Genomic DNA, 20,562 nt, shown 5'->3' with positions numbered 1-20,562 from the left:
GCAAGATTGACTCGGAAACCCGCGCTGGTGTCGTCAACTCGAGTGATGCACAAAATCATCAAGTCATGACGTCACCATACGACGGCACAGGTCACCAAAGTTAGTGACGTTGTTATGACGTCACCATGACTCGCGGCGTATGACGTCACCATGACGCCACATAACGTGACGTCACATGACGTTTTCACACGACATGGTCACTTTGCACTGCCCCCGTGATTGCTGGGCCGATCACGGAGGCAATGCAGAACCGCGTTAGGTGCAGAAACTTTTTTGTAGCGGGGAAGATGGCTTTCGCATTCCAGTCATCTTAGGGGAATGCATAAGGTAACTTGTGAGTTTTTATAGCAGCGTATCTAAACAACGACTTAAGTATCTGCTGCCCATTTTGTGGACGCTGAGCAAGGGTCCGACGATCAAGTAGTCGCACGGGAAGGCGCAAGAGATGGCCTCGCACCTGGTAGAAGGTAGCGCCTTTTCCATCCTGCTGGAGATAAGCGCCATTAGCCGGCGGTAACCGCGCGCGAACGATCGTCTCAGTGCGGGCTTTCTGATACTCGCCGAACATCGCAGCCCCGACACAGTAGCGAGCGTCTCCGTCGCGGAAGTGCTTGTTGCTGTGTGTGTTAGCGCTATGCCCCATTCTGAAGCATATAACAAACTAGCCCAAAAATCCACGTTGACAAATCATATCCAATGGCTGCTTGCCGGTTCTTTGGTTCACATCACACGCTTCACGCAGCTTTTTGTCCCGCGGGTACCGGTGCAGGCTCACACCGGGCTCCGTTGCGTAAGTGCGGCACCGATCAGTAGAGCAGCATGTTCGTCGTCTGCGGAGGCACCTACTCCTGTTACAATGGGTTTAGGTTGTTTAAAATGCGATAAAACCTACGCATTTCAACAGACCACAACGCAGGTGGACCTTGAAACTCGTTTTTGAAAGCACGCGGCAGCCCTCCAGAAGCAGCCGACGCGGCCTCAGAGACCACGTGATCCTGCCAAGCACATCACGCCGACGGTGGCGCCGGCGTTCGCAGTGGTGGGCTTCGCGCGCAATAGCCACTGCCTTTAGCAAACCGCGCCCGAATGTCTGGGAAGCTTCCAGATCATTTTAGAATGTTCGGATAGGCCTAAGCGCGCAAATTCAAACAGTTGAGTTTATTTATTTATTTATGACATATTGCTTTTGTTTTGGAACTTGCGCAGCCACCAACAATAAGACTTGAACGTTCAATGCCACATATATAAATGACAGCGCGCCTATCCGCAAATCAGATTATCGACGGCCGACGCTCTGTTCGCCGCTATCAGTGTACAGCGTGTATTGTTGCAGTTTGAGTTTTCATTTCTCGAGCGCAGGTCCGAACAAAGAAAGAGTTTCATCTTGAACACGCCGACTGCTGCCTTCGTCAACGTCACGACCACGTGACATCTGGTGGAGGTGCTGTTCTTTCATGTTGCCGACGCCCCCGTCAACCCGTGAACCCAGTTTAAGTCGCAAAGAAGACATCGGCGCCAACTCCGGCCAGCGGGCCAGACGCATACAACGACGTCTAGCACCAGAGGACGGGCTTCTACCCAATAAAACCCGAAAGACAAAGGCAATGGCTACGACGGCAGTAACAATGACAGCCCCTGTTCCACCACCCGCGATAATCCTGCTACAATAACGCAGGGAGCCAGGAACCTGCTGGGAATGATCATTTTAAGGCCCGCCAAACTGGCTTGAAGTGAACGACCGCGTCGCCATTTTGAATACCTGGACCAGTCAGGACAATCTACGGCACATCTACTTCGCCATGGAAGACGCCGCTCGGACATCGCTCGAGAACCAAGAGCGAAACCGGACAACGTGGGACACGTATCGTACCAGGTTCCCAGCCGCATTCAAAAAGGTCGTCCGCAAGGAGTGAGCCGAGGCTCTGTTCGAAACCCGTGTGCAGCTGCCAAATGAGAACGTGGCGCTCTTCACGGAGGAGATGACCACTCTGTTCTGCCAAGCTGATCCTGTCATGCCTGAAGAGAAGAAAGTTCGCCTCCTCAAGCGACGAGTTAAGGAGAGCTCTTCGCGGGACTGATGCGGAGCTCACCGAAAAGTGTCAAAAAATTTGTCTCGAAAGTGACGACTATTGAGAAGACGCTCGCCTGCGCAACCGGCAATACAATCGTCGTTCCACGCCACACTAGACCGAAATTTAAGGGATCTGCTCCAACGACCTGCGTGAGACGATTACAGCGATCGTGCTGGAGGAGCTGCGAAAATTCCTGCCTTCATCGCAACCCCATTGCTGACGTCGTGCACCAGGAGATCCAACAGTGTCTTGGTACCCCTGAACCGCTGCAGCCTCAGCCGCAAGCCATGAGCTACGCTCCTGCAGCCCGACGCTAGGCTCCTCCTCTTCGCCCACGTCAAGACACCGCATCGACGCTGTTGCGTCGCCAGACACCAACGATTCGATGCCCTACCGTCCTCCTGTCGACAAGCGCTACGCGCCAAGGAAAACCGACGTTTGGCGCGCCCCCGACAACCGCCCGCTCTGCTACCACTGCGGGGAAGCTGGCCACACCTACCGCTGTTGCCAGTACTGCCAGATGGGAGTACGCGAATTCGCCGTCAATGCACCGCGTCCACAACGTGGTGAGCGGCCGCGCGACATCGGCAACTACCTGGCCGACACTGAATTGACACCGCGACCTCTGTCGCGTTCGCCGTCTCCAGGACGCTACCTGTTCTCTCATCGGCGACAACACATTGCCCCAACCCGGGGCCAGTTCATTAGTCTAAAGTCCCTGAAACTTCGTAAAGTAGCGACATACGTGCATAAAAGCGCACCTCCTCTCTTTTCTCCCTCCTCTGCCCTCTCTGAGGCTGACGCCGCGTCGGCATTGGCCAGCTGCCGCAGCTGCCGTCACATGGGACCACTCGTAGCGTTCGTTTGTTTAGAGTCGCTCGCGACTGCCTTCTTCGCTCTGGGAGCGCGAGCTCGCTGGTTCTGAGCGCGTGTGTTTTATGGACACGCACTTTCCATTCCGCGTGCGTTGTGCTCTGAGATAACTTGCACACAAGACCGACGTCACGGTTGGGTGCCATGGGCTTCTGCTGCCCTTTCCGATGCAGAAACAAATCAAGTGAAGGCAAAAACCTGTTTATGGTACCGTCCATAAAGCGCAACGAGTTGCAAAGGAAGGCTTGGTTACACCAAATCGGAAGATAGAACTTTCGGCCGACGTTTTCGACGCGACTATGTGATGTAAGGCGCTATCCTCTCACTATAAGTACTCGTCGAGGTTGGCGCAAACCGCTGCGTGCTATAACGCCGTAGAGACGTCTCAGTTAATTGGGCAGTACGTCGCTATTCCTCACACGTTTTATTGCTGCTTCTGCGGGGTCTGTACCAAGTGTCTTTTTTTTTTTTTGAAAATGTCATTGCGAAACTTCAAAGATTCGGCGCAGTTCTTTTGAACAAACAAAGCTGCAGTGTGAAAGCTCACATTAGGTGTGGTACCCTCTGTTTGTTTTTATTGCGTGCTCGGTTTTTTTCTTTTTGTTTTTTTCTGGTGCAAGTAGCTTTCTCTGGCTCTTTTACGACGACAGATCCGCCGGCGGACTTGCGATAGAAGGTAAGTAGGCACAGCGCGCGTCCCAACCGAGTCGCAGGGTGCGCTCATCGTTTAGGAATCTCACGTATACGTGTTATTTAGCGCGAAGGTTTACGTGCCATTTCGTGTGGAGGTTTATATCCGCGAGTGGCTTTCCGCCGCGGCGGAGCAGAGGTTAGGGTGCTCGGCTGCTGACCCGAAGGTCGCGAACGACCGCGGCGGTCACATTTCGATGGAGGCGAATAGCTTGAAGCCAGTGTGCCGTGCGATGTCAATGTTCGTTAAAGAACATCAGATGGTCGAAATTTCCAAAGCCCTCAACTACGGCGTCTCTCATAGTCATATCGTGGTATTGGGACGTAAAACCCCAGATGATATTATTATGCGCGAGTGGAGCTCTCGCGAAGGAAACGTTTACGGTGTCAGGCTAGTTTATTCGTTCGCTTGCTCGTTCATTGAGCAGCGAGTATTGTTCGTATGTCAAGTACGTCTACGAGGCGCACTTGCGCACTATGGTTGGTGCGTCTAATCTCTTAACGAATCAACCAACGCTGTTTCGACTGCAAATGATGTACGCCTTCTGGCGCATTCTCCTTTCAATGAAGCTCCGAGCTGCTGCTTGCACTGACAGTCATTTTCTAAATAAATAATAGTCGCCACTCTTTAACTAGCATACTACACACAACACCACTTGCCCATGTGTTTCTTGCACTCTAAAAACTGTCCGCACCTTTGTGGAGTCTTCTTGCCCCTCAGCAATAACCATCCCCTGGCTAGTTTGCGCTTCCTATCTTGAAAACTCGGCGCTCGCCACTTTCCTATCAAGGATGCTTTTTAATAACACGCACGCCTTTCGTGACCTCGGAGGTACGGCGCGCCTGGCGATAATGCAAGGATAGACACGCGAGATTCATGGTTATTGTTTCGGGACAGGAATACGCCCCATAGCACGCCCTTTTTGTGAGGTTGCTAAACAGTTAACAAGAAATAGCAAACGCAGAGATTTGGTGAAAAAGAAAAAAAAACAAGTGAGCCAAATGTTAGATATTGTTTTGTGGAAAAGAGATGACGTTCCTCAAATACGTCCTAACATCTCCCAAATTATTTTGTATTGCAGTGTAACACAGTGCTACATAATACTTGTAGTCAGTGTTTGGCAGCTATAGCGGCGTTAACTATATTTACCCAACGGTGTGAACATATATGAACTTCGCTCACAATGAACGGCTATGCACTTCTTCAAAGGTGTGCGCTTTCTAGTATGGCTAGCCGAGCCTGGCCGCCTTCAGCAACAAGGGAGGTAGAGGTTCGTAGCCTGAGCCGCCAAACGCGTGCGTCCGCTGCCTCTGTCTCGCAGGCGCTGCTCTCGCTCCACAAAAGGCACGACATTCGCCGTCGAAATCGCGTCCTTTCTGCAACGCATATTGCAGCAGTTTGTTACGGTGCTCTCGCAATGGAAGCAGTCGGCGGCGGAGAAAAAATCCCGTGGCAGCACGTGGAAGCTGCACTACTCGATGAGCCCACGCACGCTAACACGAAGCCAAAGGCTAACTGCGTCGAGGGTGCCTCGGCGACGCCAGCGCGGCCACTCTACCTCTCTGTAGAGCGCTTAACCATGACCTCAGATATCGCGTGCAATCTCGGAGTAAGCGCTAGTAAGTGTCGATCGTGAAGCAGTGCTTCTTTCACCTCTCACACGGCGGCACTGCCCGCTCCGCCCGCCGCGAAAGAGAATGTGTGAAAGATATAAAGCGCGTTCCGCCGTGCCCAGCATCTCCCGAGATGGCTAGTGGGTAGGGCGTCGGGCGCTTGCCGTCGCGGTTGCAACGTCGTGGGTTCGATTCCAGCGGGGTATCTTTTTCTTGGTTTTTTTTCTTTCTCACCCGTTGGTGTCCATTTTATAAACGTCATACGTGAGGATGTACTGGTGGACCCGGCATAAAACACTTCGTGTTAAAAAGAGGATAGCAAGAGCTAGACGGCTAGTGCGAATGCTTAAAGCGCGCCGCCTGGCAAGCGCGCGCTCTCTTTGCGAAGCATCGTCTGCTACACAGGAGCAAGGTAGGTGGCGCCATGCTCGAAAAGAGAGCGCGAAGGAGACGAGAACGAGCAGGAACGCGAGCGGAGGAGGAAAGTATCGCTACTTTACGAAGTTTCAGGGGCTTTATGTTAGTCCGTATCCGGAAATCTAAAAATAGCAACCGATGTAGGTGCGGTTTGTGTCCGTCGAAAAATCGAAGATCCTCCGCCGCCGACGACTACGAAGCGTCGACATCTGCAGTACACGCCGGCCGCCCAAACAAGCCCTGTAAACGAAACTTCGCCACCGAAGTCAATCAGCAGCAGAACAAGCTGATGAAGCCGTGATCCGACGCCGCGAGTCCGCCGCAAAGGAAGACGACGAACTAGCGTCCTGGAGGCTCTTATCGACGTCATCGCTTTTGTTGGCACCAGAGCTTACTACTCCGTCATGAGCGGATCATTCACCGCCAAAATAAATAAAATTAGGACTCCATGGGAATTCCCCCTAGCCCGAACGGCTGTGTGACACTTAAGAATGCCGACTGGAATCTGCACCGCATGAGTCACTGTTTATGACCGGACTTGCCTTGTGACATCCGTCACGTTGAAAAATTTCCTGAGAGAGGTAATTATCAGTATCGACTTCGTAAGCAAGCCAGGCGCTGTGATATTCCTGAAACCCGAGTTTATAACGCTATCATCAGATCGAGCGTTACTGCTCCGCACGATGCCAGGAAACCTCGCCTTAAATGCGGTCGAAGACCGTCACCATTTAGCGTCACTCGAGTGTAATCATTTCTGTAGGAACTGAAAAATCTAGACTTAGGTGACGGCATTGACATTTGCGTGCTCAGAGGCATCGCTGAGCTGCATGTAGAGAATTTGAACGTAATGGTAACCAATTTTCACCGTAAATGTTCTTGTTTTTGGTGAAAATAAAGTTCTTTGATTGATTGATTGATTGATTGATTGATTGATTGATTGATTGATTGATTGATTGATTGATTGATTGATTGAATTTCAGCCAGGAACACAAGCACGTCAACAAAGGCACGACGATCGCCCACACAGACGGAATTGTCGAAGCCAGCGGCGCTTTCGCCCTCACCCTCTATTGAAACTACGCTGACTATCCAAGTTCCTCAACCAACGTTCGAAGACAGCAAGCCCAATCTTCCCTCGCATAAGCATGACCAGCTCAAGGGTCTTTTCCGACAATACAAGGGTTGTTTCTCGTCATCAACAATTCCACAAAGCCCTGTTGCAAAATACCGCATAATAACACAAGAATATGCCCACCCACTCAGAGCCCATACCTAGTTTCTGAATAAGAACGCGTGCCCATGAAGCAACAAGTCGACGAAATGCTGCGTGATGATATCACACAGCTGCCCAAGCGTCCGCGGGCCCCACCCGTAGTATTATTGAAAAAGAAGGATGGATCCCTGCGGTTCTGCGTCGATTATTGTTCTTAGAACAGACATCACGAAGAAGAACATACCATTCCCCTCGGATAGACGATACTTTGCACCGCCTGTGCAACACCCGTATTTCTTGTCGACAGTGTTCAATACGGGCTGCTGGCTAAATGAAGTCGATGAGATGGACCGAAAGCAAATGCGCCTTCATCACGCCAGACGGCCTGGTCGCGTTGAGTGTCATGCCGTTCAGGCCTTAGTCTGCTCCTGAGATGTTCTGCTGTGTAATGAACACTGTATCGGCAGGTCTAAAGTGGAAGTCCTCTCTCGTGTGTTTATACTCTATGTCACCACTACCGTTCAGCACTACCATCTCACCACTACCGTTCAGCACTACCAAAGCTACGAGGTGTAAGCAAGCCACACGCTTGCGCAGCAAAACATTGTACCAGAGACCATAGTTGGGTGATTCCACGTAAGATCGAACAAACGATGGCTGGTCGGCCTCTTAAATTTATTTCAAAATTTTATATATTATTGCCTGATGAGTGGAAAGAAGAGATCCGGAATTTGTTTTGCCGCCAAAAATTTTTTCGAAGCACAGGAAATCAATAATGACGAAGAGGTCGAGTAGAGCACTCATCCGCTCTGCTGTTTTGGCCAACTTTCGTTATGAATTGCACAAAATATATTAACGTTAGGTAGCTGAAGTTTATTTACCTAAATATATGCATGTTCTTGCTTCTGCTCAGGTATTTTTAGTTTTTATGTGTAGTGTAGATGTTTTATAAAAAACCTCAAAAATGGCCCAACTGGCAAAATTTTCTTTAATTTGAAGGTCTTTATCTCAAAAAACCCTTGTAGCAGAGCGACAAAAATTCCGCATTACGTTTTTCGCATGCTTATCTACCAAACTGCCAACTATTGCATTTATATAACTTTTCAGTAAAGAGATATGATCGGGCTAAGTTCAAGAAAACACCGAACAATGGAAATTTCTGACGACAATTAAAACAAAACCCCATTTTTTAAATTTCTTAAACTTTGTCCACTTATTCTCCTCCACATCAGCTTTCACAATCATTGAAAACATGTTGCATAATGTCGTTGCACTCATAGTTACGGCCCCTCCAATGAGACCCTTAGGAAAGGATGGGCAATTCCGACTTCTTGACCAGCAAGTGTATAAAATGCAGGCAGGATTGAATTTCTTTTTATTAAAAGGCCAGCAGGTACCTAAAAGGTGTCGCCGGCACTGAAGACGTTAATTTTGAAAATATTTGGTCACTGCAGCGGCCACGAGCGCGGGGTTACCGATCAGGCGCGCGCGCACCCGAGATGCTCGTTGTAAGAGACGGCGCAAGTGATAGCTCGTTTTCGCGTCCTCAGACCGATTGATTTCGAAACAGCAACACCTCTCGGGTGACTTGAACGCACGTGCACCGGTAGTCGCAGTGATCTGGTTAATTGCGTCGATTTCTTTTTCAGGGGGCATAAGAATGTCATCGTTAAACGGTGCGTTCCGTGAAGATCTTTCATTGCAGTGGCAGCAAAAGCACGCGTAGCACAAGTAGTCCGTCTCACTGACAGTCACTGATCTTTCGGGCGTTAAACGTTCCTTCAAAGCATTTATATCTAGGTCGGTAACTCTGCGAAATTTTGGCTTCTTTGCAATAATTAAAGGAGTACTGACACGATTTTGAGACATCGCAAAAGGGACATTTTTTGCTTCGTTGGTATGCAGTGTAAACGCTGTCCACACACTGGAGTCGGAGAACACGTATAAAATATTTTAATTTGACTTTGAAGTTTTCGTCGCTGAGCATTTGCAAGCCAGCCACACTGCAAGGACATTATCCCGACGAGTCAAGGCAGTTCCCCCGAGTTTGCGAGTTCTGCGTCCTGCATGCAGCCTAAATCGTAGAAATCACTGTCAGGGTCACTGGACGACAATTCACTCATCGTTGTCTATTGCACCACGAGCAGATGACGGATTTCCCGCTAGTACGTCGCGAGTGTCTGTATCTCCGTGACGTCACACTGCTATGAAGCGACACTGAGAAGCCACCCCCTCGATGTCGAAACTGATAGTGTCTTTTTAAGGTGGCGCTAATTAAAATATATAGGATGCATTCCCAGTCACCACAATGGTCGTTTTAGGTTTCTCGACACCAGTATTTTTATTTAGAGCAACAATCCGAAATTTTTTAAAATTCGTGTCAGTACTCCTTTAAGCTTCTTGTGCTTCGAAAGGTAGTCTCCACAATAGACTCATTCAGAGCTATACTTTCTCGTCATGAGACGCACAGGAGGAGTAAAGTAAGACATTACGAAGAACAAAACGTGAATTATGTTTATCCACCTGGTTCTCAGACAGCACAAAGGAATCGATCTTGTACGCTGTTGACCCTAACCTTGAGGGCCAATTAGACCCCCAGCTCCCAAGACGTATCGACACACTCATTCATCGTCTAAGACTCGGAACCGCTTACACAAACCACTTCTTATTCCGGATTCAGCGTGCATCATCGTCAACATGTTCGTGCGGCGACGACGACGAGGATGCGCATCATCTGTTGCTCGACTGTCCCAAGCATGACACACATAGACAGCGACTCGAACAGGAACTTCATACGCTGGACTCGGAGCGAGCGTTTTCGTTAGCGAAAATACTAGGCCCATGGCCGACTAGGATAAACCGCAAAGCGATGAAAGTGCTCCAGCGTTTTTTTGAGGACACTAATATTTGCGATGACTACTGAGTTCTTGAACTTGTAGGACTGTATATATATATATATATATATATATATATATATATATATATATATATATATATATATATATATATATATATATATATATATATATATATATATATATATATATATATATATATATATATAGCTGCTGCCGACATAGAATATAGGCAAGCGCATCCGGTTGCCGATAGTTTTGCTTTTCTTTCCTTTGACAATCCATCATTTGCTTTGCCACTGGAGCGCCTCGTTCATGCTTTCCACTGATCGCAACTGGCGCAACGCAGTTTCTGTGGCAGCAGCGTGCGTGAAGCGAGCGCTCATAGCTCCCTTATAGAGTTTTCATCTTGCTTCCATCTCCGCCGTGTTATCAGCGCCTAGCTGAGATGCGAACAGAGGGCGGATAGAATAGCGAAGCTCCAGTGCGCGTGCGTTCAAGTCACCCGAGAGGTGTTGCTGTTTCGAACTCAATTGGTCTGAGGACGTGAGAACGAGCTCTCACTGCGCCGTCTTTTACAACGAGCATCTCGGGTGCGCGCGCGCCTGCTCGGTAGCTCCGCGCTCGTGGCCGCTGCAGTGACCAAATAATTTCAAGATTAACGTCTTCAGTGCCGATGACACTTTTTCGGTACTGTTGGCCTTTTAATACAAAGAAATTCAATCCTGCCTGTATTTTATACACATGCTCGGCAAGAAGTCGGAATTGCCCATCCTTGCCTAAGGGTCTCATTGGAGGGGCCGTAACTATTAATGCAACAACATTATGCAGCATGTTTTTAATGATTGTGAAAGCTGGTGTGGAGCAGAATAAGTGCACAATGTTTAAGAAATTTAAAAAATGGGTTTTTTTTAAATTGTCGTCAGCAGTTTCCATTGTTCGGTGTTTTCTTGAACTTAGCCCGATCATATCTCTTTACTGAAAAGCTATATAAGCACAAGATTTAGCAGTTTGGTAATAAGCATGCGAAGAACGTAATGCGGAATTTTCGTCGATCTGCTACAAGGGTTTTTTGAAATAAAGACCTTCAAAGTAAAGAAAATTTTGCCAGTTGGGCCATTTTTGAGGTTTTTAATAAAAATATCTACACTACACATAAAAACTAAGAATACGTGAGCAGAAGCAAAAACATGCATATATTTAGGTAAATAAATTTCAGCTACCTAACTTTCATATATTTTGTGCAATTCATAACGAAAGTTGGCCAAAACAGCAGAGCGGATGAGCGCTCCACTCCACCTCTTCGTCAGTATTGATTTCCTGTGCTTCGAAAAAAATTTTTGCGGCAAAGCAAATTCCGGATCTCTCCTTTCCACTCATCAGGCAATTATATATAAAATTTTGAAATAAATTTAAGAGGTCGACCAGCCATCGATTGTTCGATCTTACGTGGAATCACCTAGCTTTGCAATTGGCAGGGTTCAGACACTTGCACTTGTTTGACACGTGTTACGTCACATCGATGCGTGATATGTTCATTCTTCTTTACATTTATGTCGTGCGCCTTTAATTGCTGTATCAGTAACAGCTGGTAACTGTGCTTACAGATCAACAAGGCAGCACCCATGCAGACGCGACCGCCCGCTTAGATCCGAACTTGCGCTTGCTATTGGCCCACTTCGCTGGCAGCAACCAATAAGTGGTCAAATGAGCCATCGCTTTGTGCCATCTCACTCTGAGGGCCAAGCATCATGTACATTTTGTCGGTATTTACGGGATCCCCTGTTTGTATAGCTACGCTTCCAAACCCTAACGCACCGAGAATTCCACAATGGTTCTTGCAATTAGCACAATATAGTCACGGTTACATTGCTGTCGAAGCGTCAGCAGATTAATCTAAGGCAAATACATGCGTCAGTTTGTAACTTATGGGTCACACAGCGCACGATGACGAGTTAATAAACTCGATGGGCAGTGCACCAGCTGCGATGGGTGCAGCCATTGTTTTCTTTTTCGGCGATGCCATCTGTTAGCCTTACTCGCCCCACCCGTGCGTGCAGACTCCAGGGAGACGCCTAGCAGACGACGCGATGCGGATGAGTACATGTGGAGGGGCTAATCGCCCTTCCTATTGGATGAGGACCCATGTAGCCTTTACAGTGCTGAAGGGAACTTCTGAGATGGAGCGTAGATGACGTCGTCATTTTTGCTGCAAATTTAGACGATCACCTTGGGTGGCTTGATACACTGTTACAAGCCATTAAGCCTTCCGGGCTCACCTTAAAACTGAAAAAGTTCCACTTCCTGCTGTGTCCAAAGAAGAGCTTTTCTTCCTTGGACACATCTGCCAATCTGGAGTTTGGCCAGACCCACGGAAAACTGCACGAATCGCGAACTTTTCTGAGCTAGTCAACAAAAAGGCAGTGAACTGGTTTTTTGGACTGTGCGCCTCTTATCGACACTGCGTGCGAATCTTCTCTCGCAGCATCGCATGTCGGACAGTTCTCATGAATTTTGACACTGATTTTAAGGGGGAACTCCACAGATCGAAGCATTTGAAGAGTTAAACGATGCCCGCAGTACGCGGAGTTTCTTATTTCGATGAAGAAGACGCAACCGAAATTCACACTGATGTAAGTTGTGCAGGACTCGCACAGTGCTTGTACAGAGAAGAGACAGCCTTGAAAGAGCCACCGCATACACTAGGTGGTCGCTATCGAAAGCCGCCAATGTTCCGCCCCTGTCTATACGACAGGCCTTTCAAAGTGGTGAGCGTTCACCACGCCTTGTGTTGGCTGTGTGGAGATTGGTTTGCGAGATGCTTACCCTACGAGGCGACCGGCAAGGGACGCGCAGTTCTCATTGCTGCAGCGACAAAGACGCTACGGCCGGGTTTGTCGACTCTCCAGCACGGCGCAGAAAAGGCACTCGAGGCAGGATGTCAAAAAACAACACGGGTTATTAACCCAAGATGCAGCACAGCACGAGAGTCACGGGCTTGCAGGCCGTAAAGGGAACTCCGCAAGACCGATCGAGTACGCTTGCCAGCGGCGCTACGATTATCACACAAAGGGCAGCAGTCGAGCACACGAACGAGAAGCCGCCTGCTAGAGCAGCGCGTCAACCTCTCGTGCTGACCTGAGAGCATCTGCCGCGGGCAAGCCAGCGCCAGACAGAAGCGAGCTCAAGGGGGAAGGGGGTTGTCACTGGCGGCCAATGGGACAGGCGTTGCGCAGTGACGTGGGCTTGCGTGGTCACGTGGTGGCGCGAGCATGCTCCGGGCACGTGGCTCCGGGCATGTCCGTACACGTGGCTCGCGCGGGGAAGACCAACGCACGGCCCGCACCAAGCAAAAAAATTACAGCATATCCACGGGTGAATGATGAAGAGCTTGGGCGAAGCTCCTGAAGCAATCATAGTCTCGGGATTCGCTTCTCGTTGAGCCCGTTTCACAGCGGCGTCCTTGGCGCGCACCGTCACGGGATCCGCCTGGCTGCCGCCGAGCGAGCGCCCGACGCTGCGCATCGTCCATGCTCCGCCAACGATCCGACAAGTACGGCGACGATCCAGGTGAATGAGAGAGGCGCTCGCTCCCCGCGCATCCCCACGCAGCCCGCGCAGCAGCCAATCGGAGAGCAGCGGCACTTCCAGCGTCATCTAGTGTCGATTAACACAAGCGCCATATTGTACACAATTCTATTGGACCAACGCCATCTAGGAAATGAGACTAAAAATAGTGATGACGACCCAGATTGTGTACAGCGCCATCTAGAATATCGTCCCTGAACTGCAGTTTGTATGTACTTCTATGAGACAGCGCCATCTATTGCATCATACGCGAGATCCGTTTACGCCGGACAACGGAGACGTGACAAGGTTAGACTAAGAGGAGCTACGCCCCTAAAAGGCCTGGCGGTGTAGCCACGGTAGCCATGCCGCCGATTAACGGCGGTTCCCGGCGCTCGAGCCGCGCGGGGCAAGCACACGCGCTAGCTGGGGAACGAGGTGCCAAAGGGGAGGGCGCGCTTGAATCCCACATTCCCCCCTCCTAAAGACGGAGGCCAGCCTGTGAAAGAGGCTGTCCGAGGCCAAGTGGCAAGGTCAGCTCAGCCGCAAGGGGGCTGGCCAACGGGGCAAAGTCCAACAGGGGGTGTCGTCTTCCCAAAGGTACAAGTCCATAAATCGGCCATGGTCACACAAAACGTCCGACCAAAAGTTCCACCACCGGCGAGAGCCCACTGCCGGGAGAAGGTCTGCAGCCCAGGAGAACGTGGAACATTGCACAAGGGCGGGCAGCCAGCCCGTTTGAAGTTCGCCGGTCTGGAGAGGTTGGCAGCCGGGAGAGGTTGTGGGTCCGGTGGCGGCATGGTGAATTCCCGTTTCAAGCACGTCTGTTTCATCTTGCAGATTGCCGTTATCGCCGGCTGCCCCGATGTTCTGATGCATGATCCTACAAGCGACACACTGCGCAGGCTCCTACCACGATTCAGTGGCGCTCGAACTGGCGGCAGTGCCCGATCTTCCACGGGGCAGGAATGCGCTGTTGCTGATCGTGGAAAGGATTTTCCGTCTGTTGATGTGATTTCGTTCAACCACCTGTACTGCTCACGGCGTGGAACAGCGGCGGCGCTGGCAGCGAGGATGCCCAAGGATATAAGAGTGGCAACGTGGAACCATCACTTCAGTGGGTCCGGTGGCGGCATGGCGAACTCCCGTTTCAAGCACGTCTGTTTCATCTTGCAGGTAACATACAATTACAAATGCTACCGAAGTGATAACCGCTGTTTGTTGCTACTACCGGACCCTCTGAACTGTACTGCCGTTGTGACACAACTGGTGCTTGCCTAAGAATGTCATTATTGTTACTTTGTGGCGACATAGATACCAATCCCGGTTCCAAAGTTGATGAAATACTGTCGCAACTACTGGCTTGGCAAGCCCGCATCAGTCAGGAATTAGCTAGCCTATCTGAAACAGTTGCATCAATTGAAAGTTGTCTAATGAATGTTGAGACAATGGCGGCGTCTATGTCAAACATTATACCACGTGTAAGTGAACTGGAGCAGTGAACTGGAGCAGGGGGCGTGACATCGCTGCCGACATGTGCTTACCTCGCCTTTTCGTGCAGGTCCTTTTCGGGACCCTGCTGCTTCCGTTTCCTGGATTCTTCACTGTGAGCGGAGGCGCGTCATCGCAGTCTGATTCTACGCCGAATAATGCGTGTGAACCCATACCGACGTCGTTTCTTCCGGAAAACAACGGTCGAATTCCAACGTTGAATTCTTTCAAGCATTTGGCCTGGCAACCACCTTCGTCAACTGATACTGCGGGGGCGGATGCGCTATTTAAACATCACTTCGACGGACTGCTGGTGGGGCGTGACATCGCTGCCGACATGTGCTTACCTCGCCTTTTCGTGCAGGTCCTTTTCGGGACCCTGCTGCTTCCATTTCCTGGATTCTTAACTGTGAGCGGAGGCGCGTCAGCGCAGTCTGATTCTACGCCGAATAATGCGTGTGAACCCATACCGACGTCGTTTCTTCCGGAAAACAACGGTCGAATTCCAACGTTGAATTCTTTCAAGCATTTGGCCTGGCAACCACCTTCGTCAACTGATACTGCGGGGGCGGATGCGCTATTTAAACATCACTTCGACGGACTGCTGGTGGGGCGTGACATCGCTGCCGAGATGTGCTTACCTCGCCTTTTCGTGCAGGTTAGTTATCGAATTCCTGCGTCTTCTTACCGATGTTCTAATCGATGCTTGATAGCGGTGTCGTGCCCCGACTGCCTATTTGAGTGCTTGAAAAAGTGCATGTGTTTGCGTGCGTTCACAACTCGTGTCTTTGATGTATTGCTCTTACTACTCTCCGGAGACGTGGAACTAAACCCTGGCCCTGGTTCGGCTACCAGAAGCAAAAGCGAAAGTGCTAGTCTCGAAGGCATCTATGATATCGTTCGCAGACTAGAGCAGGTTCAGACACGTTTTTTCACTGAGCTAGAAGAAGTAAAGAAACAACAGTCTGCTTTTGCTACTTCGCTTCAGGAACTGCAGAGTACCGTTGCTGCTCTTCAGGGTGATCTTCTTACAGCGAAAGAGAGCTCATATGAAAATTGACAGAGATTGGATGAAGTTAGGGCGTCACTCGAAGATAGCAGCAACAGGTCCCGCAGGAACAACTTGCTAGTCTTTGGATTGCCTGACCATGCAAATGAAAGCTGGCGAGAATCCGAAGAAACTGCTCTCGCGTTTTTTAAGGAAGAGCTTGATCAGCAAGTCACAACGCAAGATATTGAACGCGCCCACAGATTGGGAAAGTACTGTGAAGGCAAAAACCGACCGATTATCATCTCATTTTCGAGATTTAAAGTTAAAGAACAAATTTTGTATTCCAGATTTAAGTTGAAGGATAAAGACTATGTAATTCGCGAGGACTTCTCTCCCGCTACTAGGCGTGCGCGCTCTAAACTGACTGAGTATGCTCAAGGTTTGAAACTTCCTTTCAAACTGCGCTTAGATAAACTTCATGTGGGAAATAAAACGTTTGTTTATGACAGAGCTGAAGACAAGGTGACGGAACTCAAGAGATAGCTACGCAGCAAGCAACTTGTTAACCAAAGAGGCGCAAGTGCGAGTCTTAAATGTGTATCTTCTCGTAGTCTCTCCTTAGCTATATTGTTGGTTAACTGTCGCAGCCTGAAAAATAAGGTGGACGAATTTGCTGCATTGCTGTCTGCTACACAACCTTCCATTGTAGTTGGAACTGAATCTTGGTTGCATGAATCCATTGCTAATTTTGAAGTTTTTCCACGTGGTTATGATGTTTACCGATCTGATAGAAACACACAAGGTGGCGGAGCTTTCATTCTTATTAATGAACTTCTCCAGAGCGGCGAAATATCCGCTACTTTTCATCATTCTGAGTCCGTTTGGTGCAAGGTCCGACTGAGCAATGGAAAGTGCTTTGCAGTTGGCTCGTTCTACCGACCTCCCGGCTCAACTAACCCTGAATCCTTCGACGAGTTATCACAATTTCTAAATACTATTAACTGCGACTTTATTTTTGGAGGAGACTTTAATATGCCTCTAGTAGCCTGGAAGAATGGCAAACCCGAGTTCTCCGGCTCTGGTTCACTATCCTGTTCTTTCTCGGAGCTTGTCATGACTAATGATCTCACCCAATTTGTTTCTGAGGGCACGAGACGAGGTCATTCTTCTGCCAGCATTCTAGATTTGGTTTTTGCTAACTCTGAGTCGTTGCTCCGTGATGTAGTTGTAATCCCAGGTATTAGTGATCATGACTGCGTCGTTGGTACTTGCAATATTACATCACTAAGAGCAGCTCACAAACAACCCCGAAAAGTATACTATTATGACCGAGGTGACTATGCCTCGTTATCTCAAGAACTTTGTCGTTTTTATCCAGATTTCTGTAATCTCTCCGAGTCGCTAAACATTGATGAATTGTGGTCTGCCTTTGCAGATAAACTGATGACTTTAGTTGAAGAATACATTCCTTCCAAACTCCTGACCAGTCGTCGCCGTAATGACAAATCATGGATAAACAAGGAAATTCGAACTTTGATTAGCAGAAAACGCCGCCTATATGCCGCGTATTTAAAACATCGCAGGCAGACTGTTTATGAAGAAATGCGTAACTTAGGCTACACAATAAAGCATGCGATTAAAGTGAAAACACAGATATACATCGCTTCCCTCGATGTAAGGCTAAAAGAAAATCCGAAAGACTTCTGGAAATTTATTAAAGTTAACAGCAAGGAGGTCAGCGCGATACCCAATCTATTAGTCGACGATCAAGCAGTCTTTGATGATTACGAGAAGGCTTGCGCTTTTAATTCCTACTTTAAATCGGTATTTTCTAACATGTCCACTAATCTACCTCCTGCAACGCCAGATTTACACTACGAGAATATGCCCATGGTTACTGCAACGTATAATAGTATTCTTAAACTGCTTAATAACCTAAAAAACAATTCATCTGGAGGCCCAGATGGCATACCAACCAAGGTAATTAAGGCATGCACTGAGGAAATTGCCAATTTCTTAGTCATCTTGTGTAACAAGTCTCTACACAGCAGTTCAGTCCCAACCCAATGGAAATCAGCAGCTGTTGTTCCCATTCACAAAAGTGATCCCAAACATTCTATACAGAACTACAGACCGATCTCGCTTACTTCTGTTTGCTGCAAAACATTAGAACACATAATTTACAGTGCTGTGATGAAACACCGCCAAAACAATAGTTTCTTTTCATACGCTCAACATGGTTTTAGGGCTGGCTTGTCCTGTACAACGCAATTGGTTGAATTCTGCCATGATCTGTTTTACTCCTACGACTCTGGTTTTCAAGTAGACTGCATTTTTTTAGATTTCAAAAAGGCTTTCGATACTGTTCCCCATGATTTGTTATTGTATAAATCATCATCTCTTTGTATTCATCCTACTATAGTAGCTTGGATTAGAAATTACCTTTCCGGAAGGACACAGCATGTGTTGATTAATGGTGTTAAATCAACTGAAACAACCGTTACCTCTGGCGTGCCACAGGGATCCGTTTTAGGACCTCTGTTATTTCTGGTTTACATTAATGATATCGTACAGGGTCTATAATGCAGTGTCAGATTATATGCAGATGACTGCGTCATTTACAGGAATATAACAAACGAACATGATGTTAATAGTCTGCAAATCGATTTAAGCACAATTCAAAATTGGTGCGGCAAATGGTGTATGTCTTTGAACAGTGCTAAATGTCAATTTATATCTTTCACCCGCAAACGTTCCCCTGTGAGATCTGACTATTATTTGGATCATATATCACTTGAACGGGTGCAACACTATAAATATCTTGGGGTTTATTTTTCAGAAAATCTGACCTGGACTAGACACATTGAACATGTCGCTTTAAAATCTTCTAGGATGCTTAACCTCATTAGACGCAATTTTTACAATGCCCCTAACAGTGTTAAAGAACAACTATATAATATGTATGTTCGTCCAATTCTTGAGTATGCTTGCGCAGCATGGGACCCCGACACCTCATGTCTTATTGATAAACTTGAGCGTATCCAGAATCGCGCAGCCAGGTTTGTCACTGGTAATTTCACCTATAAAAGCAGCATTTCATTAATTAAAGACAACCTTGGTTGGAAAACCCTATCTCGACGCCGCCTAACCATTAAATTGGAACTTTTTTCCAAATTTACTTTGATCTCACAGGAGTGAATAAAACTTGTACATTTCCCCCCCTCACTTCATCTCTACACGTAGTGATCATGAATGTAAGGTTTTGGAAATGCGCTGCCGCACGAATGTGTTTCAATGTTCTTTTGTTCCTCACACCTCCATGTACTGGAACAGACTTCCAAAGGGTATATCTCATTGTAAAACATTATCCGAATTCCAAACGTTTTTACATTCTGATCTCCCGTGAGATATTAAATACCTGTCTCCCTGCTTTTGCTGATACTTTTTTTTTTCGTTTGCATGTGTTGCCAATTTTTCACGCGGAGTCCATCGCTTGCTCACATTTTCATGTCTGTATGTGAATTTACATATATTTTGCTATTGTATCTATTTTTTCCTGAATTGCCCCCCTGCAATAATGCCCTCGTGGCGCTGCAGGTACTTGTATAAATAAAAAAAAAATAATAAAGACATTATACCACGTGTAAGTGAACTGGAGCAGATCGTTGGTACGCTTCAAAAACTAGTTGGTAAGCTTGACCGTCAGAACGATGAGCTAGAGAAGAGACTCCGTAAAAACAACTTTATAATTCATCGGTTTGCGTGAGACATCTTATGAGACTACTGACCATCTGCTTGAGTCTGTACTTGGATCTGTTATCAGTTAAACTCGGTGTAAAGTGTGACGACATGGAGCGTTGCCACAGGCTTGGAGCAGAAAGAGGAGATAAACCTCGGCCGGTAATCATTAAACTAATGCATTTCAGGTCAAAGATTGCTATCCTGAACAACGCACGAAAACTGAAAGGAACTAAAATTTACATAAATGAGGACTACTCTGCTCGGGTTCGACTGGCACGTAAAGCGCTGTGGCAGAATTCTCAAGATATGCGCAATAATGCTGGGAAAGTGAAGCTTAAGCACGACACACTCACAACTGATGGTGTTCGTTACACGTGGGACATTGATAAAAATGCCATTGTCAAGGTTTCTACGCATTCACTTTCAGCAGGGTCAGTCTTTGAGAAATCGGCTTCTGCGCAAGCGCTTGGTATGAACTCAGCATCCTCCGATTCTGTTTTCGCGAAGGCTGATTGACGTTGTGATCAGAATATAATTGTCCTCAATGTAACGCGAAAAGTATACTAAACAAAATTGAAGCTCCGAACTGTTTAGTGGAATGCCACAACCCATCAATTGTTTGCCTTAATGAGACTTGGCTAAATGATACTGTTAATGATAGCGAAATTTTGCCTGCTGGTTATGCACTTATTCGGAAAGACAGGCATGTTGGCCTTGGAGGAGGTGTGGCAATTTTAATTAAATGATATCTTGAATTTTGCTTTATTACATGACCTTCCGGGCACAGAAACTATTTGGTGCAAAATATACATTAAAGGTATCGTAATAGTTGTTGGTGTCCTCTATCGCCCTCCGAACTCCGAGGATGTTGTTCCTGCTATTATTGATTACCTTGTCAGTAACAAGTTGTAGGATTGTAAATAATTGTTAGCTGGAGATTTCAATGTAGGTTAACTGGAACTTACTTACCCCAACTGGGCGTGATAGGGCGCTTTGCTCTTCCCTGATCGACCTGGCGGTTTCTTTTGGGTTAACTCA

Source organism: Rhipicephalus sanguineus, chromosome 7 (assembly GCF_013339695.2).
Source record: "Rhipicephalus sanguineus isolate Rsan-2018 chromosome 7, BIME_Rsan_1.4, whole genome shotgun sequence".
NCBI lineage: Eukaryota > Metazoa > Arthropoda > Arachnida > Ixodida > Ixodidae > Rhipicephalus > Rhipicephalus sanguineus.
The sequence above is the reverse complement of the archived record's forward strand: the minus strand, read 5'-3'. Positions refer to the sequence as shown.